At 42.2% G+C, this 24,441-nt stretch overlaps 1 long non-coding RNA gene across 1 annotated transcript; it reads right to left on the bottom strand.

The window, feature by feature from the left end:
• Positions 1-24,229, bottom strand: LOC133384308 (uncharacterized). Its single transcript, XR_009762493.1, has 4 exons — positions 24,124-24,229; positions 12,410-12,530; positions 9,603-9,708; positions 1-1,915 (listed from the first exon to the last, which is right to left on the bottom strand). It is a non-coding gene; the product is annotated as an uncharacterized LOC133384308 (long non-coding RNA).
• Positions 24,230-24,441: the final 212 nt, after the last annotated feature.

Raw genomic sequence — 24,441 nt, 5'->3', positions numbered from 1 at the left:
GGAGGACGGGGGGGGGGAAGACCGCTACAGTGAGACACGTTGGAAAGAGGCTCTGCTAAGTGTGTATGTGCATTGCGTTTGGTGCCAGCAGAGGATGGACAAAGGAGGCAAATGGAACAGTTTAGTTCAACTATGAAGGCTGAGTGCTGGGGTTAACATGGGATTTCTGTCTTCACGTTCCCAGCTTGAACAGTGGCAATATTGGGTCCTAACAAACAATTGGTCTCTGAAAACTATAGAGGTTTTTGCCAAATGTATCATCAGTGGCTGTCTGCCATCTCACAGCCCAGTCCCTAGGGACAATGAGACACTGTCTTGGCTGTTCCAGAACATATGCCAGATTCTCTTTTCCAAAGAGGTGTTTAGAATGCTCAAAGCAAATGGCAAGCTTGCTAGCTTAACATTCTTAAGTGCTTTAACGTTTATAATGTTCTTAAGGCCTGTTCTTGTGCCCAGTAATCTCCTGAATCTTCATTTTATGTAAACTTGATGCCAGTACTGGCCATGCACAGACTAACACCTCTTGGAACAGGGTTTTCTACAGCAGAAAACTGTGCCAATGTAAATAAATGCACCAGTTTATTGGGTAATCTATTCCAAATCTCCTTCCAGCTTTAACCACTTCCAGTAGTTTCCAGACCTGCAACAGCAGCTAATTTAATGGCTCCACCTGAACAAACTGTTTGTTCTAACTTTAATTTGTAAATAGCTGGCAAACTGTTATTTTGCATGCAGGGCAGAAAACACAGCAGTGGGCACTGCTAGGTTTGGCTAGCCAATTGGTGTAATGGCCAGGAGTGGGGAAGTCATCATTCAGTTTGGGATGATGGCAGCGGATGGTTAGGCCAGTCTGCAGAACAAAACAAAATTCCAGCTACCAACATGACCCAATATCACTGTTGTAGTGGCTACGAAAGGTCTCTGCAGTGCTGACTTATCCACCCAACTGCATTACTCCACACTTAGCACCCTGAAAGAAGTCCAGGGAAGTTCTGTAGCTCAGTGGTAGAGCGCATGCCTTGCCTGCAAAAGGTTGCAGATTCAGTTCTTGGCATCTCTAGGTAGGGCTAGGAATAGATTGTCCAGGTGTCCTCTGTTGTTCTGGACAGTCTGCTATTTTAAGATTGGGCCTGGTTCCAAATTTGTCCTCTAAAAATCCTGAAATTCTAGAGGAACGCTGCTATGTGACTGTGATTTTTTAAAATATTTGTTTGTTCTTTTTATCATTCTTTTCGGCAAGGAGAGCACACTGGACAGGCATAAAGTGCTCAGACTGCAAATTTTCATCTGGCATATGTTGCAATGACAAATGCTACTTCTTGCACTGTTGGAGTTCCTACTTTTTTCTGTGGTTCCTGTGCACTTGACAATTCCCTGAAAAGCAGTGACAAGGAGACATTCAAGGGACCAGTGGAGGCAGGTCAATTACAGCAAATGTGTCACTGTCCCACCAACCTCAGTCTGCCCTCAGCCAACCCACCTGCCTGCCTTCTTACTTACAAACAACCCAGGGGATAGCACTTCCTATCAGCTCCTCCCCTTTTTTCTCAGTGTTGCCTATGTAGAACTCAATATAGAGGAAAATCAGGACAAAACTAGAATCAGTTGGCCCCGCCTGTCATCAGCTCTGTCTCCACCTACTGTTGGCCTCTCTGTCTTTCACCCTATCAGCCCCAGTTTGCAGCAGTCACCATTACAAGGGGCATGGCCTTTCTGGCATGGAGGTGCAGTGATGTTAAAAACTTCAGAAGTTGTTGAACTACATCTAAGAGTGCTGGAGATAAGATCAGGAACACAGAAGCAGCATTTTCAATGTTCCACATAGGATCTCCTTGGTCATCAAAACACCACCCTTGATTGCTGGTTGATGGGAAATGAAATATGATGTTCTCTAGTGGCAAGTGCTAAATAATTCCTGGGAAGAAAAGAAGGGCATACATCAGCACATGAAGAAAGGAGAAGTGACATATCAAAGGTCACAAATATGTTGAGGCCCAATATATTGTAAGTTGTAAGATCTTTTTTTCAGAGACAACCAGCTCAGTCTTGAGTAGGGTTGCCATATTGCCCAGTTAGCTAGATTTTACCTGGATTCTAGCCATGCTACCCAATGACCGCTTAGCCCATTAGGTGACCCAAATTCCCAGTGTCATTTAAAAAAAATAAGCAAGTCTCTAGCCCTTGTGGATCCAGAGGGGAAAATGTTCTGCGCATTTTATGGAAAACAGCCTTCCTCTCAATTGCCTCGGTGTCTCAGGGCATGTGGATGCAATGGGAGGGTCAGCATGCCATCCTGGAGGATGAAATAAAGGGGTATGAATCCACCAAACACTCTGTCCCCTGAACAAATACAAGATATAAAAGCAAACCTCTCTGTAGAAAAGACTGAGGTATAAGTATTTGCATTTTTCGGCCGTGGCCCCACCCTCTTAAATTGTGCTTACTCCCAAGTAAAGTTGCATTGCAATGCAGCCTCACTCACCCTGTTGCCTGGCAGAGTCTCTGTTTAGCAATTCAGAAAAGGCTAAAAGTATTTTTGATACATATCCTTCAAAATGATTGGCAGGCATCTCCCCAGGGCTGGCTCCAAAGGGCAGCCAGGTGAGGCCCTGACTGAGGGCCCTGCAGCCCACAGGGCCCCCTGAAGGGCTTCTTGCTGCAGCGCTCCCCTTCCACGGCAAGCTTCCTGCTGCGGATCGCATGGAGGAAGATACCCGCCTGCTCGCCGGCCCGTCCACACCTGCTCTCCCCTGGGCCAGCCTTCCACCCCCCTGCTCCGCTCGCTCCCTTGTTCACCCTCTGCCCCTACCGGCTCCCTCGCTCGCCCTCTCCCCCTGCTTGCCCTCTTTCCCCGCTCACTCCCTTGCTCACCCTCTGCCCCCGCCAGCTCCCTCGCTCACTTGCTCGCCCGCTGCTGTGAATTTGTTCTCCATTCATGATTAATAGGCCTGCTTTTCAGGCCGCAAAATGTGAACCTGAGTTTTAGTTGCTTCTGATTGAGTGATTCAAATAGCCTAAGAAAGAACTGGCAATTAAGCAAGGAATGCACTTCAGGAACCCCCTAAATACAAAACTAATTCCTTGTAGTCTAATTTCAGGTCAAAAGACAATAAGCAGGGGGAGGTCTCAACAAATAATGCTGAAATTTAATGCACACAATTTTTTGAAAAGCAGGCCTAGATTAATTTATGTTATTAAACTGCCTGAGATGCTTGCTTTGTATAACAAAGCAGACAGTAAATTGTAGCCTGACAATGCTGCCATAAAAACAGCAAGAGGGAGGGATGTCTTTGTCATATCATTGTTTACAAGATTTAATGCTTAGTTTGGGTTTGACATGCAAGGCCATGGAAAGTGATGTTTTCTTGCCAATGTCTCCCTGACACTATACATTATGTTTAGTATATTAAGAGCAAAGCCATGGAAGAACAAAAATGATTAGTCATTTATGTCCTGAAACAATGGAGTGGGGACAGACATCTGTGAAGCTTCTCTGTCTGGTCACCTTGTAGGCAATTATGCTTCACCATAGGAGATCAGGTAAAATATTCTTTAACTATTGGAGTGAGTGAGTGGAGATAGAACAGTTCACATGATAATTCAGACTTCTGATGAGTATACAATTAAGTTCTACGCCCATGGAATCCCAGGACCTTCCTAAACCTTAAGCTCACAAAAGACTTTACTGTGTTTACATGATTATTTTATTTTATTGTGATGAGGACTGAGCTTGTAAAGGCCTCAGGCTGTAGCAGATATTCTGCTCTCCCAGCTAGTTCTCACTAGTATGTTCATCACTAGTTGACAGGTTCATCTGGTGATGGTTTACATGTGTAAATGAAACAACACACATCAGGGCTGCAGTCCTAAGCACAAGAACTAAAGAGTGCACCTCATTAAACTCAGAGGGACCTATTTCTGAGTAAACAGGAGTACAGGCGGGCCCCGCTTATACGGCAGGTTCCGTTCCAGACCCCCACCGTAAAGCGGAAATCGCTGTAAAGTGGAACCCCATTGAGTATAATGGGGCGCGTCGCGCAAAAATGACGCAAAAATGCCACAAAAGCGGCAAAAGCGGCTTTAAAATGGGGAATGAAAGCCGCCGCATTAGCGGAACGCCGGGAAGTGAAGCACCGGGAAGCAGGGCCCTACTGTATGCTGTAAATGTTGGTCTTTTGTGCTTTGGAATCACTACCTTGGGTTAAGACTTAGGCAGGGTACAACATATATATAAGACATTGGGCTGGTTCACATTTGATCTCATTACCTGAATACTCAGTACTTGATGAGTGTCAGCTATATTTGAAATATTCACACTGACAAGCTTTAATGGTGGGGATAACAGAACATATTTTGGTCACAATGTCAAAGAAGGATTTTTAAAGATGATGTTAAATTACCATACACCAGAGATGCTTTAGGTTCAACAACATCAATCTCAGATCAAGGGATGGGACTTGAGAACTCAATTAATTTCTTCCACCATATATGGTGTTTGGGTATAAATATGTCATCATGCCTGTTTAAAGTGGTATACCAGCAGAGTGTGATGTCACAGTTCTTGATACATATTCACTAATAGGCAAAAAAACCCTTGCAGTTTAAGAAGCTATTTATAGCCAACAGATATTTCTATCAAACTTTTAAAAGCAAGGAAATTGGGCCGCTACAGTGAATATACCAGGGGAGCAGGAGACCTGACCTCCTCTCTGAGATATTGTACTGCCCTACAAATTGGTAAAAATGCAAACACAATTTGGGTTGGTCTTTCACAGTCCAATCCAATCCTGTGTAGCTTGGAAGAATTTGGTAATATGTGCCACTGTTTTTTGCCTTAGTGAATTTCTTTGCTTTTTAATCTGGGAGGTAAGATATGGGATCTTGTGCACGTTTGCTGCAAATGGATTGATCATTTGCATGATTATTGAGTTCAGTGGGATTTACTCCCCTGCAATCATGGTTAGGATAGGTGAAACTGACCGTAGGGAATGAGGAGGGGCGGAGGAGGGCAGGTTTGAACATTGGCATGTTTATTGAGTTTGGTGGGATTTACTCCTGTGTAATCACTTAGGATAGGTAAAAGAGACCATGGGGAGGGAGGCCTGGAGTGGGCAGGGGAGGAGGAAAAAGGAAGAGGGGAGGAGAGGAAGAAGGGAGAGGGAAGGGAGAGGAGAGGGAAGGAGGGGGAACAATCATGCATAGGATAGGCAAAACTGACCATGGTAGAGGAGGGGGAAGGGAGAGTAGAGGGAAGGAGGAGGGGAGAGGGGAGCAGAAGGAGTGGGAGTGGGAGGAGAAGATTAGGGGCAAAAGGGAGATGATGGGAGGAGAAGGGGACAAGTTTGATCAGTTGCATGCTTATTGGGTTCAATGGGATTTACACTCATGCAATGCTTAGGATAGGTAAAACTGACCACGGGGGATGGGGAAGGAGGGGGAAGGAGGGGATTGGAAAGGAAGGCAGAGGGAAAGGGAAGGAAATTGGATGGGTGGGCACTGGGCAGAGGCGAAACCCCTTTCCTTTCCAAAAGGAAAACATTGTGAACAGTATCATTCTTTTTCAGGGTTTCCCCCACCTTTTTATTCTACAGCAGGCACATGTAGTCTCCCACCCAAATTTAAACCAAAGCTGTCACTGGCCACATCCACACCAGACATTTATTCTACTTTAGACAGTCATGGCCTTCCCCAAAGGATCCTGGTAAGTGTAGTTAGTGAAGGGTGCTGAGAGTTGCTAGGAGATGCCCTGTTCCCCCACAGAGCTTCAATCAGAGTGGCTGACTGTTAAACCACTCTGGCCACTGGAGTTCTGTCAGGGGGATAGGAGTCTCCCCTCAGTACCCTTCCCAAACTACACTTCCCAGGATTCTTTGGGGGAAGCCATGACTGTTTCAAGTGAAATAAAGATCGGAGTGGGTGTGGCCCCCTGATTAGCCAAGCCAAACAGCTGTGAGTCTGGCTTTTAGAACACTGACATTTGGTTCTTACTGAGCATGCCCCAGCTTATCATTGATGTCAGTGCTAAATTTCTTAAATTAATTAAAAATCAGCCAGGCATATTTTTAACTTTTAAACTTCAGAGGATGAAGGTCAGAGTATAGGATTACAGGTACTCTGTAAACATGGCTGATCTTTAATTAATTTCAACAAATTATGAGAATTCTGCTCTCACAGAAAAAAATCCAAAAAGGGTCTGGTTTCTCTCTCTTTCTACACTTTGAACTCTCAATTCTCTCTGACTGTTTTGTGTATTGCCATGAAAATTTAGAGGGCTGTTAAGCAAGCATTTCTGAGTTCAGGACTATAGGTTTTGTAAGGTTTTGTTTTAAAATGAGCTTATGGGAAGCATAAGAATGGCATGAAGGTATTTTCAATTTAACATTGCGGAATGTGAAAAATCCATGCTGGCTATAGTATACAGCCACTCTTGTATACTCTTAGCTGTATAATTTATTGTTTAGTCATATGCTAATAGAACTGCTGTTCAAGGGGTTGGACTGGTGGCCTTCTCACAATCATGTCCCCAGTATTTTGGTACGAGGTTTTGGTGTCTTTGGTTTTCACCAGAACCCCCCTCCACGAGACCAAGTTTATCGATGGCATGTACTGGAGGTTGGGCCCAAAGGGCAGTTTAGGGATTCTACTTGTGTACCGCCCACCCCGCTGCACAGCAGACTCCCTGGCCGAGGTGCTCGAGATGGTCTCGGCTGTGCGATTGCTCTCCCCCAACCTATTGGTTCTGGGGGACTTCAACGTGCATGCTGAGGCCTTTCTCACGGGAGCCCCTCGGGATTTCATTGAAACCATGACTTCTTGGGAACTGCACCTTAGTAATATAGGGCCCACCCATGTAGCCGGTCATGCTCTTGACCTTGTGTTTGTCTCGGCTGGGGAGGGAAGTGCTCTGAAAATGGGGGTTGTTTCTTCTAACCCTGTGTCATGGTCAGATCACTATCTGGTGAATATAGACCTCTCAATGCCGCACACCCTCCGCAGGGGTCAAGGACCCATTAGGATGGTCCTCCCCAGACGCCTAATGGAATCTAAAGGATTCCTGGATGCGCTGGGGGATTTGGAGCTGACTGAAGGACACCCGGTTGAAACTCTGGTGGGGGAATGGAACAGGGAGATCGCTGGGGCGGTAGACCGGGTGGCTCCAAAACATCCTCTCCCCCTGAATAGAACTCAGACAGCACCCTGGTACACGCCACAGTTGCGGGGTCTGAGACAGGAGGTGAGACGACTAGAGTGCCGGTGGCGGAAATCTCGCACTGAAGATGATCGGACACTGGTTAGAGCAGCAATAGCAGCCTACCAAGTGGCAACAAAGGCAACGAAGAGGCAATTCTTTGCTGCCTCTATTGCGTTGGCAGAGTGTTGTCCCAGGAGGTTGTTCCAAGTGGTCCGAAGCCTGGTCGGTCCAGTTGCTCAGGAACCCATGGAGCATTCTAAAGCCTCCTGTGACACATTTGCTAAACACTTTGCCGATAAAATCGAGCACCTGAAGAGCACGATTCCACACGCCGTGTATACAGGAGGTGGGCCAGAGTCGGCCAGTTGCACTCCGGTCTGTTGGGATCGGTTTCAGCCTCTCTTCGCTGAGGAAGTGGACAAGGTGCTCTTTACTGTGAAGCCAACCACCTGTCTGCTGGATCCTTGCCCTTCATGGCTCATCATGAGCTGCAAAGAAAGACTGGGCGAAGGGATCAAGGCAGTGGTAAATGCATCCTTGAAAGAGGGTGCAATGCCATCAGCCCTCAAGGAGGCAGTGATTAAGCCCATCTTGAAAAAGCCCTCCTTGGATCCCCAAGAGCTGAATAACTTTCGCCCTGTCTCCAACTTACCATTCTTGGGCAAGGTGATAGAGCGAGTGGTGGCCAAGCAACTACAGACACACTTGGATGAAGCAGATTATTTAGATCCTTTCCAATCGGGCTTCAGGACTGGGCATGGAACTGAAACAGCCTTGGTCGCCCTGGTAGATGAAATGAGGAGGGCGTTGGATAGGAGTGAATATACCTTCCTCGTCCTCCTGGATCTCTCAGCGGCTTTTGATACCGTTGACCACGGTATCTTGTTAAATCGCCTTGAGGGATTGGGAATAGGGGGCACTGTTTTACAGTGGTTCCATTCCTATCTCTCAGGCAGGTACCAACGGGTGGCATCGGGGGATGAGGTTTCAGACCCTTGGCCTCTCAATTGTGGAGTCCCACAGGGTTCTATCCTCTCCCCCATGCTATTTAACATCTATGTGAAGCCGCTGGGAGCCATCATCAGGAGTTTTGGGCTGCAGTGTCACCAATATGCGGATGACACTCAGCTCTATCTCTCATTTAAATCTTCACCAGAGTTGGCTGTGAAGACCATGTCCAAGTGCCTGGAGTCCGTAAGTGGATGGATGGGCGAAAATAGGCTGAAGCTGAACCCCGATAAGACTGAGGTGTTGCTTGTGGGTGACAAGAGAAGGTTGGGAGATATCGACTTGGTACTTAATGGGGTGAGATTACCCCTAAAGGACCAGGTCCGCAGCCTCGGGGTCATTCTTGACTCCCAGCTGTCCATGGAGGCTCAGGTTTTGGCAGTGAGCCGGGCAGCTTGGTATCAATTACATCTGATACAAAGGCTGCGACCCTACCTTCCTGTACATCTGCTCCCACGAGTAATACATGCCCTGGTCTCCTCTCGCTTAGACTATTGTAATGCGCTCTATGTGGGGTTACCCTTGAAAACGGTCCGGAAACTGCAGCTGGTACAGAATGCGGCGGCACGCTTGATTAAGCATAGCCGCTGCCGGGATCACATCACCCCGGTGTTGGTAGATCTACACTGGTTACCAGTGGTGTTCCGGGCCCAATTCAAGGTGTTGGTGTTGACCTTTAAAACCCTATACAGTTTCGGCCCAGTTTATCTGAAGGACCGCCTCCAATATCACCAATTAGGCCGCCTTACAAGATCAGCCACACAGGACCTCCTCTCGGTCCCACCAGTCAAAACAGCTAGGCTGGTGCGGACCAAAGAGAGAGCGTTCTCAGTTGTGGCCCCCACCATCTGGAATTCTCTCCCTTACGATCTCCAACATGCCTCCTCCCTGATGAGTTTCCGCAGAGCTTTAAAGACCTGGCTATTCAGGCAGGCCTATAAGAACGTTGGGGTGGATTAGTTTTTCTTGATCTTTTAATTACTGTTTTTGATGTTAGATTAATCTGATAAATGTGTTGATTGTATATTGTATACTGTATATTTTATTTTATGTAAGTCGCCTAGAGTGTCCGTTAAGCCGGACAGATAGGCGACTAACAAATAAAATTTTATTATTATTTATTATACAACGAATCCCCAGGTAGCTTAATAGCTCTGCCAGGCTGAAGTTATATGCAGTTGACTCAACACGTGAAATATCTGTGAAGACAGCTCAAAATTAACCTGGTACCTAGCTATATGATTGGTCCCATGATTTTGGATAAGTATTCAGCATAGCTGTCAAAATCCATCACAGATACCTCAATTTCAATCACTAGAATTCAGTTTTCTTTCTTTTTCTTTAACGATGCAGTTATGTTCCAAGACCCCAACTCAGTTAACAATTTTAAGAGCATTGTTACCTTATTCCGTTAGGGGAGTCACCTTATTCTTTATCTACTCTTACTAATGGACACATCATGTTTGTGAAGGGTCAAATCCCTTGTTTGTTTCAAACGAAGGCTGAGCCTAGCAAGTAAAAATGAAGGAGAAATTTAGTTCAGTAAACATTTAAAGCCGAATTTATCAAATTCTCACTTTCCAAAAGCATATGAGAACCAAAACATAACCATCCTTCAAAATTCACACATATCCGAATTTTGAAATGCAGTTCTCCAACCAAACAAGGTTTGCAAAAATGCATAATGGGAAGTGTACATAAAAATGACTATATTAGTCAAAATAATATACAAAAATGAATTATATTAGGAGAAATTGCTTGCAAAAATGTGTACATTAGTGTATTGCCAAAGGTTTTTTCCCTTTCCTCAGGCAAGTAAGTTTGAGATTTCAAAAGGACAATGAACATGCTGTGGTGAAGAAGTTGCATTGTTTAATAAAGCACGTTGGTTACATAGAACTGGCAGTATTTACAGGCAATAAAACACTGAAACGAAACTAATGGCTAATGGGTCCCTGCCTCTCCCCCCTGCCTTTGCTCTTATCTTACATGTATTTCACTGGCTGGAAGCCTCATGAACAGCCACAGCAAGTATCTCTTGTCTGGGAGGAGTTACGGCTCTTCAGTCTTCTTGATGTTGCTTCGAGGCTTGTTGAGTCCCCTGGAGGCTTACTCTCCCTAATCTAGGGGTCCTGTATTTATACCCAAAAAACCTTATACCTATTAGATCATTATCTTCCCAGCATCCAGGTTGCAGGTTTCTGCCTCAGGTGATTTTTATTTATCTTTCCTGACCCTACATGTGCTACAGTTGTGACATTTATTCCCAGCTGCTTTCGCTTATGCCCTCCCTTGATGAGCTCATGGGCATAACTGCTTGTTTTGACTATCAAGAGTTATGTTTACACAAGTAGAGTGAGAACATTTGTAAACCAATTAAGCTCACTGTCCCTTCTGAGCTTGGGAAAGTCATAAACAAGTCCACCTTGCAGAGCAGGAGTGTGAGACAAGCTGGAGTGTTTTGGTTACTTGAACAACTTTCCCAAGTGCTGTTTTTTAACACAGACAGAGTGAAACATTTCTTAGCTTATTATCAGAAAGCCTCTGTTTTAAGCTCTCCAGACTCCAATACTACACAGTTGCAGTGTGTAGAAGCAATAAGCACCCCAATAAATCAGGGGTATGAGATATGAATTATGGGACTAAGGCCATGCACGTGCCATCCTAAGTCTCCTTGTCTACATCAAGATTCTTCCGGATATGGGCAATACAATTAGTCAAAACTGCATACACAAAGATGTTTAGTAGGAGAAATTTGCACTAAAATGCTGGAGAATTTGCATGAGGAGAAAAAATCACAAACTGCGACAGAACGAAATTCTAAGACTGGGAAAAGTGAGAAAGTGAGAGAACCTAAACTGAGAGATCTTTCCGTCCCTACTGGCAAGGTAATATTAAATTGTGTGTTTGCAATACTGCTTAAAGCAGGCTGCTTAGGTTCATACACGTTTACACTCCCACTCTGATCAGGCAATCAAAGCAAATAGGGAACAAATGTGCTTCCCATAGGCATCTGGTTCGCCACTATGAGAACAGAATGCTGGACTAGATGAGCCACTGGCCTGATCCAGTAGGGACGTTTATTCACCCATTGAAAAAATGATTTTAATACCTATTTATAAGTTCACACAGACAAGCTTTAGGTGGCTGTCATACAGCTGAATTGTGATGGGGAGGAAAAGCCTTTTAATTTACATCAATTGAAATAAGTAGTTATAACATGCCAAGAGGCAGTTAATCCACATAAAATGGCATCAACAACAGAACATTGCAGAATAGTGTTTTTTAATCAGATTTAGCTATGTTCATGACTGTATTGAAGAAGACACACACACATACAATTCAATGCTAGTCCTATTCAGAGTAGACCCATTGAAGTTAATAGGTTCATTCATTTCAATGGGTCTACTCTGAGTAGGACTCAGTTCAATACAATCCATACACACGGTCTTGTTCGTCATGTAGAAACAACTGTCTAATTCAGCTTGTGTAATGCGCAGTGAATATGGGTCCTGCACAGGGATGCACATTCGCATCCCAGTCAGTGGGGACCACATGAGCATCACAACGTGGAATGTACATTGTATCACTGCTCCATGTGGAAACTTGCTCCCTGGCCTGATTGATGTGAACAGTTGCTAACAAGTAGTAAGGAAACTCACTTGATGGTAAGACCTAGTGTTCACAGGGGTCTGTGGGGCTGGGAGGTGAATCCTAGAAATGGTTGTAACTGCTATTTAAATTTAGCTTTTATTTTGTCTTTATTTATTACTTGCATTTAGGATCTATAAATGTCCCAGTGTGCCCCTCATCCTCTCCAAGAAAAACCAGTCTGCAAGAAGAAATAGCATTGTATAAACAGTTCTGTCAAGATAGCCTAACCATTACAAATTTCCGAGATATTTATCATGAAAAATTCCTATGAAAACAATAACTCAGCAACCCCAGAGGTCCTTTATATCAACCACAAAAGAGAACGAATGATTCAAAGCTCAAGGGGCAGTATGGGGGAGAGAAAGGGAATCCATGATAACGTTCTTTCCCAAGGAAGACTGAATTATGAGTCATTTTGATAAGCCCTTAGTTATGGATGTGATATGGCCCATGCAGCCATGATGCTAACTGGATCCTAATGTGTGTGTAGACCAGTATATCAGAAACAGAAACTATGAACAGGTACATTATTTTTTCATGTTTGTCCCAACCTACCTTCAAAGATATCGAATCCAGACAGTTACTCTAGTCCAGCCATTCTTTATTGGTATGTGGTATCTGCTGAATACAAACTTCCTCCCTCCTGCTGTATGGACTTGAGCATACAGTTTACTTCCTGCAGTGAAATTAATAGCTCAGTCACCATACAAAACTCCCAACAAAATACATACATTGGGTTGTGTCCAATGTCAGTTCTCCTCAGAATAGACCCACTGAAAATAATCAGTATGACTAACTTAGGTCCATTAATTTCATTGAGTCTATTCCAAGTGTATGATGATGATCATCATCATCATCTCCTGCCCTTTTTCCTGAAGGAGCCCAGGGCAGCAAACAAGACAATTTAACAACAACCAAAAAACATTCTAAAAACAATAAAAAACCTTCTAAAAACAGTCACAGTTAAAGCATTCTGAAAAACCTGCATGAATACAGCTGAATACAGCCCACTGTTTTCTGCAAGAGCACACCTTGGCTTCTTGGAGGAATCTTATAACCTTTTGATATATCTCAGCATCTTATATTTATATCCCACCTTTCCTCCAAGGAGCTCAAGATGGCATACATGGTTCTGCTCCCTCTTCATTTTATCCTCACAACAACCCTGTGAGGTAGGTTAGGCTGAGAGACAGTGACTAGCCCAAGGTCACCCAGCAAGCTTCATGGCTGAGTGGGGATTTGAACCCTGGTCTCCCAGGTCCTAGTCCAACACTTTTACCACTACACCACACTGGTGTCTATGTGGGTCAAAATGGCTAATGCCAATTCACCTCTACCCCTTTCCTCCCTTTTGCCAAGTTAGACCATTGGACCATGTAACTCAGTACTGTCTACACTGACTGGCAGCAGCTCTCCAGGATTTTAGATAGGATTCTTTCCCAGCCCTGTCTGAAGATGCCTGGGATCAAACCTGGGTCCACTGAGCTATGACACTTTCCCAAGCAGTTTGGAGAGGGACTGGCTGGGTCCTCAAATGTTAATGTTTCTTTATGTTATGGGGAAAGAGAGAGAGAGCAATTACCAGTTACCTGTTTTGTTTCACTGGCATGCAACAATTCAGAGACTTCTGACAACTCCACACCTGGTTGATCTCTTGTCTGGTCTGGCCAGGATGCAGGTTTTTTATGCCTGGACTTATTTTATTTTTAATTGCCTGTTCCCTAGGGCTAAGATTTAATACAAACAAAAGATTGTAACACTATCTGCATGATGCATGGTTTGATCTACCTGCCTTTAGGCCCCTGATGAGACGCCAATCTACTGGTCAAGTTTGTTTGTTTTGTCTAATTATACTTGGGGCAGTGATGAGTTTTTCCTTCACTAACTAACAGAGTCTGAGGAACCCTACTCTCTAATGGGTGTGAAATTCACCATTCTTCTCAATCAAAGCCCTATAGATGCATTTATCTGCCTAACCATGTCATTAAATAAACACATAGTTTAGTAAAAAAAAATCGCAATGGTAAACCAACCAGCTCACAACATGGATCATAAATAGATATGGCAACATTACATACAACAAAGAGTCCTGCAGCACCTTAAACACAAAGCTGTATATTGTGGCATAAACTCCTCAAGGAACCGTTACAGCCCACTTCAACAGATGCATGAAGTGGGTAGGCACATTACATGGGTGCAGAAGATGGGGAGTATCTAAAGAGCAAGGTCAAACTACATCATGCTGTTCTGATCTGTATTATACAGCCACAAGAGTGCCTGTATACTATACCCAGCATGGATTTTTCGCATTCTGCAATGTTAAATTGAAAATACCCCCATGCCATTCTGCTGCTTCCCATAAGCTCATTTCAAAACAAAACCTTACAAAACCTATAGTCCTGAACTCAGAAACGCTTCCTTAACAACCTTCTAAGTTTTTATTGCGATACACAAAACACTCAGAGAGAATCAAGAGTTCAGAGTGTAAAACGAGAAAAAAATATCCAGACTCCTATTGGACTTTTTTCTGTCAGTGGTCTCATAATTTGTTGAAATTAATTAAAAATCAGCCATGTTCACAGAGTACCTGTAATCCTGTTACTGACCTTCCCCCATACTCTGACCTTCATCTTCTGCAGTTTAAAAGTTAAAAATATGCCTGGCTGAATTTTAATTAATTTAAGAAATTTAACATTGGAGTCAATGATAAGCACTGGCATGCAAGTAAGAACCAAATGTCAATGTTCTAAAAGCCAGACTCACAGCTGTTTGGCTTGCCTAATCAGGGGGCCACATCCATGCCAGCCATTGATTCCACTTTAAACAGTCATGGCTTCTCCCAAAGAATCCTGGAAAGTGTAGTCTGTGAAAGGTGCTGAAAGTTGTTAGGAGACTCCTATTTAGGGTTACCAGACCTCTGGATATCAGTAGAGACTCTGATTTTTGGGGTCCTCTCCGGGTGTCTAGGTGACTCACCTTAATCTCTGGACTTTCCGCTTTCATTTTTTAAAAAAAGTAAGTTTCTAAGTGGTCTGGTTCCCGAGATACACACCAAAACATCAGACACATACCCCGCAACTTCTGTAAATTGCTCTAAATTCTGCTCTAATCCCTGCCCTTGCAGGTTTTAGCCAATAAGAAGTCAGGGTTGTAATTGACAATAGCAAGAGCTAAACATCATTTCAGGTTCTGAGAACAGTTTAATTTCATTATGTAATTAAATAAATAAATAAATAAATAAATAAAATACTTTCACATCAGGAATTCAATAACTATATAGCTTTCAGCAGCATAAAGAGTACTTTCTCTGTACAGGATTGGGACTTGCTTCTGAGTAAACATGCATAGGATTGCACTACAACAGAAGATCACAGAAGGATCTTGGTAGGCATAATAGGGTACATGTAAGGTTTTTTTAATTACTTGCAAAACTGGTATATTATCCTTTTTATTTTTCAAATAATTTTTGAACAAACGTTTTAAAAAGTGTACATGCTTCAGTGTTATACTTTTCTAATTAAGGAGTCAAACAAAGTTTAAATTTTACAGGACTGTGGAAGAGGGCAGCTTATTTCTCTTATTCATAACCTATTTTGAAACTTCTCAATATGAAAAAATTTTGGGAGTAAAACCTAAATGCTAATTCCACATACCTGGGAACTAACCCCATTGAATTCAGTAAGACTTATTTTTGAGTAGACATGGTAAGGATTGTGCTGAAAATCAGTGGGACTTTTGAGTGAACATAGAAAAGGATTGTGTTGTAAATCTTTCTCTCCCCCTTTGATCCTTTTTTTTTTAAGCAGTAAGGCAGGGCTTACATAGGTGTTACTGCTTTTATTTGGCAGGAAACTAATAATATTTTTTTAAAATAACATTTTTTAAAAAATAAAAGTGTTCTGCAATAAACTGTTATATGGGGTGTATGCATTTTTACATCTCCAGTGTGTGCGTATGTGGAATATTTCCAAACCTTGTGAGATAGAGTTGGAAACCAAGGCAGCGCCCAAGAAATAAAGCTTTTTAAAATCCAATAACTGTAAAACAAATATAGAACAGTTGCAGAACAGCTTAAAGTGGCATGATTCTGAATTTTGGATTGGGTGAGTGAAGTTCCTTATCACTGAATTGCAGTCCCATGCATGCTTCCCTGTCTGAGTAAGCCCCATTGAATATATTGGGACTTGCTTCTGAGTAAACATGCATAGGATTGCACTATAAATATCTTTACAGGTTGTGTAAATAATAAACATCTTTGACATTCATGCTTATATAAATATTTCTTCATAATATGTTTTTATATGGGAGGAAGGGCAGGATATAAATCAAATAATAAATGAATAAATAATAAATAATATGTATGTGATTTCACACTACAGTTGTAAATTATTATTTACAAATTATTATTTCCTCTACATTTTAAGTGTGCCCTTCTTCCTTGGGGTGGTCATGGTCCCCCTCCATAGTTTTCACCCCGAGGTGCAGGTTAGGCTGAGAGATGCTGCGTAACCCATGGTCACCAAGTAAACTTTATAGCTTATTTCCATTTTTAAATTTAATTAAAATGACTTATATGTAGGCAACGTTTATGAAGTAATAGAGATCCACATAATACATTTAAAGCACATCCAACTCGCATTTAAAGCACATGGCTTCTCCTAAAGTATCCTGGGAAGTGTAGTTTCCCCCCTCACAGTTATAGTTCCCACCACCCTTAACAAACTACAGTTCCCAGGAGTCTGTAGTGGGATTCATGTGGTTCAAATATATATTGAATATGCTTTAAATGCATGGTGTGACTCTCCCCATGTATGCTGTGCAGTCATTAGTGAATTGAAAAGAACAATTTTAAAAGATACATATTTTAAAAGGGCTGTAGCTCAGTGGTAGGGCACATGCGTTGCATGCACAGGTCCAAAATTCAATCTTTGGAAGAGACTTTTGCCAGGAATCCTAGCAGCCAATGCTAGTCCATGGCATCAGTACTGAGCTAGATGGTACCAAATGGCCTGACTCGGTACAAAAGAGGAAAGAGAGGCATGGGTCACAGTGACTCCAAAATTTATTTTTTTATTTTATTTACAACATTTATATACTGCTTTATTGTAAAAAAAACAACAACCCTCAAAGCGGTTTATAGCAGGAATTAAAACAATAAAATTATTGGCAAAAACAGTTAAAGACAGGTATTTAAAAACATTCAAAATAATAAAACCAACAATGGGTTAAAAATAGATAAAAAATAATAGCTTCTACATACCTGGGTAGGTTTGCCTAAGCAAAAATGTTTTAGCAGGTGCCAAAAAGAGTACAGTGAAGGCATTTGCAAATGTCAATAGGCAGGGAGTTCCAAAGCATAGGTGCTGCCACACTAAAGGATCTGTTTCTTACAAGAGCAGACCAAGTACGGCACCCGTAACATGGAAAGCACAGACTTGAACTTGGCCTGTAGCAAAACAGCAACCAGTGCAGATTTCAGAGCAGAGGTATTATCTGCTGATAGGATCTCACTCATGTCAGCAATTGTGCCACAGCGTTCTGCACTAACTGCAGCTCTTGGGTCAGGTTGTGCAGATTTCTGTGGCCTTGGCTGACTGGCTGTCAGGATTTTTTTACGTTTTGGGTTTTGGTTAAGAATCCTGACTAGTTGTGGGATGCTTAGTTTTCTGCCTTACTCACAGGAATCTTGTTGTGGTTGGTATGGTATTGCATTTAAGTAATCATCACTGTCTTTTGTTTCTCTTTTTCTATTTGCATTTCATTTACCTTTATCCTCACTCCCTTTCATCTATAGAAGCAACAGCAGTTCCATGTGCTCTGCTCAACCTTCTTAAACCCACTGATGATGCACCTTGTTGTTTGTTTCTTGTCCAATAGTGGTAAAAGAGTAAATCCCACTGAACTCAATAAACATGCAAATGATCAGAGCTTCCTTTCCCCTCCCCCTTTCCCCCTTTCTAGTTCCCCTCCTCTCTCCCCTTCTCTTCCTCCCTTATTCCTCCCCTCTTCCTTCTTCCTCCTCCCCTTCCCACTCTAGTCTTCCCTCCCCATGGTCAGTTTTACCTATCACACTGAACTCAATAAACATGCAAATTATCAAACCTACCCTCCTCCTCTCCCTCGTGCCTCCTCCCCTCCCCCTCCTCCCCTCCCCATCCCCTGTGGTCAGTTTCACCTATCCTAAGCATAATTGCAGGGGAGTAAATCCCACTGAACTCAGTAAGCATGCAAATAATCAATCCATTCTCAGCAAACTTGCACAGGATCCCATTTCTTACCTCCTGGATTAGAAAGCAGAGAAATTCACTAACAGGCAAAAAACCTTGGGGTTTAAGAACGTACCTATAGCTAACAGATATATCTATCAAAGTTTAAAAAGCATGGAAATTGGGCAGCTATAGTGAATGCAACAGGGGAGCAGGACACCTGATCTCCTCTTTGAGATATTGTACTTCTCAACAAATTGGTAAAAATGTAAACACAATTTGGGTTGGTCTTTCATAGTCCAATCCACTTCCTGTGTAGCTTGGAAGAATTTGGTAACATGCCTCTGACCATATGGTGACTGGTGGCAACAGCTGGAATCAGGACTACATCTCCAAAGATGGAGAATTACTTTTTTTGTATGTTTGTTGGTGTTCTTATTTTGCTTCTTTCCTGTGTTACTACTGTTTCTACAGAGAATCTAACCCAGAAAATTATATTTCTCTCATTATTCATCCTAGAAATCTGTGTCAAATTTATATTTATTAATTTCAAAGCCTATTTATTGGTCAATGTCATATGATGGTGAAGACAGTCTTTTGTGTTTCAAACTGGAGGTTATGCTCTATTTCTATTTTGCATCTATTAACAGTTGAATCTGAAACTGCAGTTTGATGTAAAATCAGACTGATTACAATATTTTGCTACTTAATCAATGAATCTAACTGTTGGAAAAAACAAACTTGGCCTGCCCAAGATGCATGTGTTCAGCCTGCTATGCTTAAACCACTCCACTTAAAGAAAGGTGGGCAGGGTCAATTAAAAACATAGAGCACACGTAGAAATTTGCTAGAATATATTTCACCTCCCACTGTTTAATATTATGCAAACTGAGACATTCCTTGTGTCCATTGCAGACTATTCTGCGGAATAGTCAGTGCCATTATTCCAAAATTGTTTTTGGAGTTTTTTTAGTGTAAATTATGCAAAGTGTCTCTGTACTTCACATATTCACAGAAACAGAAGCAAAATAAAATGATTTACTATAGGAAACTTCATTAAAATTGCAAAGTAAATCAAACATATTTAAAGTGACTATCTGAACTCTATCAACTGTCTTAATATTGTTGCTTCCTCCCTGCTAAAACAAGATCAGCACAGCACATGTCTTGTTTCTGTTATTTGGGCTGATTGCAGGTGTTGCCACCACTCACCATATGCTCAGAGGCACGTTACCAAATTCTTCCAAGCTACACAGAAAGTGGATTGAATGGTGAAAGGCCAACCCAAATTTTGTTTGCATTTATACCAATTTGTAGGGCAGTACAATAGAGATGAGGTCAGGTCTCCTGCTTCCCTGGTGCATTTACTATGGCTGCCTTATTTCCCTGCTTTTTAACGTTTGATAGCAATATCTGTTGGCTATATGTACATTCTTAAACCCCAAGGTTTTTTTTGCCTATTAGTGAATATATTTCAGCTTCACATAGAAATGCAACAGACTTTGGCTGCATACACACCATACATTTAAAGCACATTATTTCTCCCAAAGGGTCCTGGGATCTGTAGTTTGTTAAGAGTGCTGGGAATTGTAGCTCTATGAGGAGTAAACTACAGTTCCCAGGATTGGAAGGGGGGAGAAATCATGTGCTTTAAATGTATGGCATGTAATGTATGCAGTCTTACTGCTATTGTTTGCATTTCATGGGGTTTTATCCAATGAAGTTGTTCTGTTAGTGCAAAGTCTTCTGCCTACACAATAGGACTTCCCCTCCATCTCTTCTCCCCACCCACTCCCTGTGGTCCCCCAAATCTGCCCCAAATGGTTGGGGGATACCCCAGAACAGATTTGGCGGGTGCATAGGGGAAGAGAGGGAGGGGAAGTTCCATTGGGCAAGCAGAAGGCCTTGTGCTAATGGAACAACTTTGCTGGATATAACCCACGGACTTTTGATCCCACTTTGGATGTTTGATCAAACTTTTTTTCTGGACCTGCTTATAGATCTGCCAACAAACATCTTATTTATTTATTTATTTATTATTTGATTTATATTGCTCCCTTCCTCCCAGCAGGAGCCCTGGGCAGCAACTTCTGTCATAGTGAACTCATATCCACAGAAATCAATACCAAAATAAATTATTCTATGAGGTGCCACAAGACTCCTTGTTGTTTACGATACAACAAACTACCATGGCTACCTCTCTAGAACTTGTAACATACAGTACATCCTGTAACAAACCAGATGTCATCCTAGAAATCTTCACATGTGGCTCCCTCAGATAAATCCTAAATGGCATGTAATACATCTCTCTAGATCCAAAGCATTTTAACATGACATAACATTACTCTTCAGCACACAGGTTTGAATTTTGAGTTGCGTTGCAAATGGGTTTCTGGCAGTTGTTACCAATTACAATATATAATCACTTCTAGAGTGACTGGCAGAGCTAGCTGCAGGAAGTAGGGAGAGGTGATCTCCATTCTTATCAATATGGGGAAGTGAAGATATAAGCCCCCCTTCCCTATACATTACTTTCCCATGTACAGGGATGGAAGAATATGTCCATTTTGGTTTCTCTCAGTTTCCAGTTATAAGTTTGGTTTGTCCCACTGTCACACCGGTTTGTGCATTTTGTCAAAAGAAATTCTGCATGAACATCCATACGCATTTTGTGCACATATGAATATTAAGAGAAATGTGTATGTTTTTGTACACAATAGAGAAACGTATGTTTTTCTACACAATTTTGCCTAATATACACATCTTTGCAAACTATTTTCCCTTAATATAATGCACTTTTGCAGGTTACTTTCACCGACATACACATTTTTGTTCATCTTTTCCTCAAATATTTACTTTTTTTATTAATACATTCAAATCTCACCTTTCCTCCAAGGAGTTCAAGGTGGTGAACAAACATAGTTCTCCCCCTCGCAATTTTATTCTCACAGCTCTGTGAGGTAAGTTAGGCTGAGAGACAGTAATTGGCCCAAGGTCACCCAGTGAGCTTCATGGCCAAGCGGGAATTTGAACCCTGGTCTCCCAGGTCCTAGTCCAACACTGTAACCGCTACACCAGATTGGCTGTCACACTTGTGCATACATTTTGGTTGGCAAACTGCTTGCCAAATTCGGAGCAGTACAATTTTTGAAGGATAGCTGTGTTACAGTTTGGGTATTGGTTTGAGAAGTATAACTTACGTGAGATCCCGTTAAAATGCAGATGAAAATGAATTTTTCTCCCATCCCTCCCAGCAAGAGTTTGGCTCACCTGCACATCTAATTAGCTAAGGAAAAAAGAAAACATGTAGCTGCATATCATGTATTAAGTACTCATCTAATCTGGCTCTGAGCTGAAGTGTTTAAATCTGTCATCTCTTCTCTCCATTACTGTTGATTTTGTATTTTATTGTCATTTTACATAAAAACAAAAGAAGAGTCCTGCTGGATCAGGCCAATGGCCCATCTGGTCCACATCCTGTTCTCACAGTGGCCAACCAGATGCCAATGGGAAACCCACAAGCAGAATCTGAGCACAAAAACACACTCTCCTCCTGCGGTTTTGAGCAACTGGTATTTGGAAGCATACTGCTTCCAGCTGTGGAGGCAGAGGAGAGACATCATGGACCTTAGCCATTGATAGCCTTGTCCTCTGTGTATTTGTCTAATCCTCTTTTAAAGTCATCAAAGTTGGTGGCCATCATTACCTCTTGTGGGAGTGAGTTCCATAGTTTAACTATGTGTGCTGTGAAGAAGTACTTCCTGTTGTCTGTCCTGAATCTTGCAACATGCAGCTTCATCAGATGTCCACAAGTTCTAGTGTTATGAGAGAGGGAGAAAAACTTCTCTATCCACTTTTACTATGCCATGCATACTTGTATACACTTCTGTCATGTCACCTCTTATTCGCCTTTTCTGTAAACTAAAGAGCCTCAAATGCTGCAGTTTCCTCATAGGGGAGTTGCTCCATCACCTTGATCATTTTGGTTGCTCTTTTCTGAACCTTTTCCAACTCTACAATATCTTTTTTGAGGTGAGGTGATCAGAATTGTAACACAGTATTCCAAATATGGTTGCACCATAGATTTGTATAACAACATTATGACATTGGCAGTCTTGTTTTTAATTCCTTTCCTAATGAACTCTAGCATGGGATTTGCCTTTTTTCACCGCTGCTGCATGCTGGGTTGACATCTTCACTGAGCTATCCACTATGACCCCAAGGTCTCGTTCCTGGTCAGACACCGCCAGGTCAGACTCCATGAGTTTGTATGGGAAATTCAGCTTTTTTGGCCCGATATGCATAACTTTACGCTTGTTTACACTGAATTGCATTTGCCATTTTACTGCCCATTCAGTCAGCTTAGTGAAGTCCTTTCGGAGCTCTTCACAATCTGTTTCTGTTTTAAGAGCCCTGAACAATTTAGTGTCATCAGCAAACCTGGTCACCTCACTGCTCCCCCTAACTCTATGAACAAGTTAAAAAGCACAAGTTACAAAGTTTCGATATACCTATTAGATGGTAAATCTGCTTTAAGCATTTCTTAATGGAAAGGTGGAATAAAAATACTTTTAAATAAATAGATGAATGGTCAGTCCCACAATGCTCCTGGAAGTTTTAAAAACCTCCACTCATGTGGAGCGTGTTTACATAACATGCTAGCAGTGCCTGTTCCTTTGTGAGGTGTGTCGTGTGTACTGCACAGTAGCGCTGTAAATTCCATATGAGTGGAAGCCTTTTAACATTTTAAGAGCTTTCTGGAGCAATATGCCATAGAAGAGGTGGCTCTAAGTATGTGTAGAAGTGGTCTCAATTCTTATCAAGTGGTCCTTTATTCAGCCATAGTAAAGTTGGACCTAACGTAGGGATGGGCAAGAAATTCAGTTCACATTTCAAGCCGAATTTATCAAATTTGCATTTTCCGAAACAAAATGAGAAGCGAAACATGGCCATCCTTTGAAACTCACATTTATCCAAATTTTGCAGTACAGTTCACCAACCAAACAGTGTTCTAAAAATACATATAAGGGGAAATGTGTATAAAAATGTACACATTGGTGAAAATAACATACAAAAATGCATTATGTTAGGATAAAATGCTTGCAGAAAATGTGTACATTAGTCAAAACTGCATACAAAAAAGGATTTATTAGGAGAAATTGGGACTAACATGCTGAAGAATTTTCATCAGGATTTTTTTAAAGAAAAGTTTGCAAATTGCTTCAGCAATGTGAAGAGCCACATTTAAGATTAGAAAAGTCAGAAACTGAAAGAACAGAAATTGGATAGATCTTTCCATCCCTACCCTAGTGGCACATTTTGCAATAAATAACATTGTAAAGTACTTGCTCTGAACTGTAGGGGTATTTAGACAGCACATTCAACAAGTGTACAATACACAAGTAATTGCGCTGAGCTGCTCAGGTGTAGCATTCTATGGATGTGCAGTCTGCGTGCCTGCATACACAATAGTTAAGCTGTACAAATCAACAAGTGCACAGTCTTTCACACAAACACATGTACATGAGTCGAGACAGCGTGTACCTGTATTCAGTATAACGTGTGAACAAGCCTAGAGTCTTACACATTGCACCATACCGCATCTTCCATTCAGGGGTCATAGCATTAATGAGGAATAAGCAATTAGCTAAAGAAAAAATCTCCCTCTGGAAAACAAGTTGCTTTTGGGGGACGCAGAGTCGAAGAAAGCAGCCTCACTGTGGTAGGTTGAACTTGGCAGCTGGAGAGCTATGCTCTCTGTACTAATATTATTCTATCAATTTTGGCCACTTAGCCCTGATCACCTGTGTCAACAAGGAATTTCCTCTTTTCTGTATTGTGAACCATCCCTGTTGCACCTGCAGGTGAGGGAGGAGATTGGATTACCCCCATGGGTTCTTTTTTTAAAAAACAAACAAACTCCTGGTCGCTCTACCAAACGACTTTTCAAAGAAAAAAACACCCCGAGTCAGCCCTGAGTTGCCATTTCACTCATAACCAAAATCCCCACCCCCATAATCATCAGATGTCACCACTATACATGCACAACTCAGAAAGAATTACCTCAGTGTGAGTAACCACCCCAACAACAACAACGAAAAGGAGTGTGGAAGTCTGCTTATCTCAACACACACCCACGCTGCTGGGACGCTTCCTACACCTGCAATGGTGCTGGGCACAGAAAGAACTCTTTGTTGTTTGTATTGTGCTATATGGCTTCTCTCTCTCTCTCTGTCTCTCTCTCTCTCTCTCTCTCTCAGCTGGTGGAGGGAGAGTAAGAGAGAGAAAATGTCAGAGCAGGCCTCCAACGGAACTCACATGCCCAAACATGTTGGAACATGTTGGTTTCACTACCTGAACTGGGGCCATGAGAGAGACGGC

This window comes from Rhineura floridana, chromosome 4 (assembly GCF_030035675.1).
Source record: "Rhineura floridana isolate rRhiFlo1 chromosome 4, rRhiFlo1.hap2, whole genome shotgun sequence".
NCBI classification, from domain to species: Eukaryota; Metazoa; Chordata; class Lepidosauria; order Squamata; family Rhineuridae; genus Rhineura; species Rhineura floridana.
This window is presented reverse-complemented; position numbering and strand designations above follow the sequence as displayed.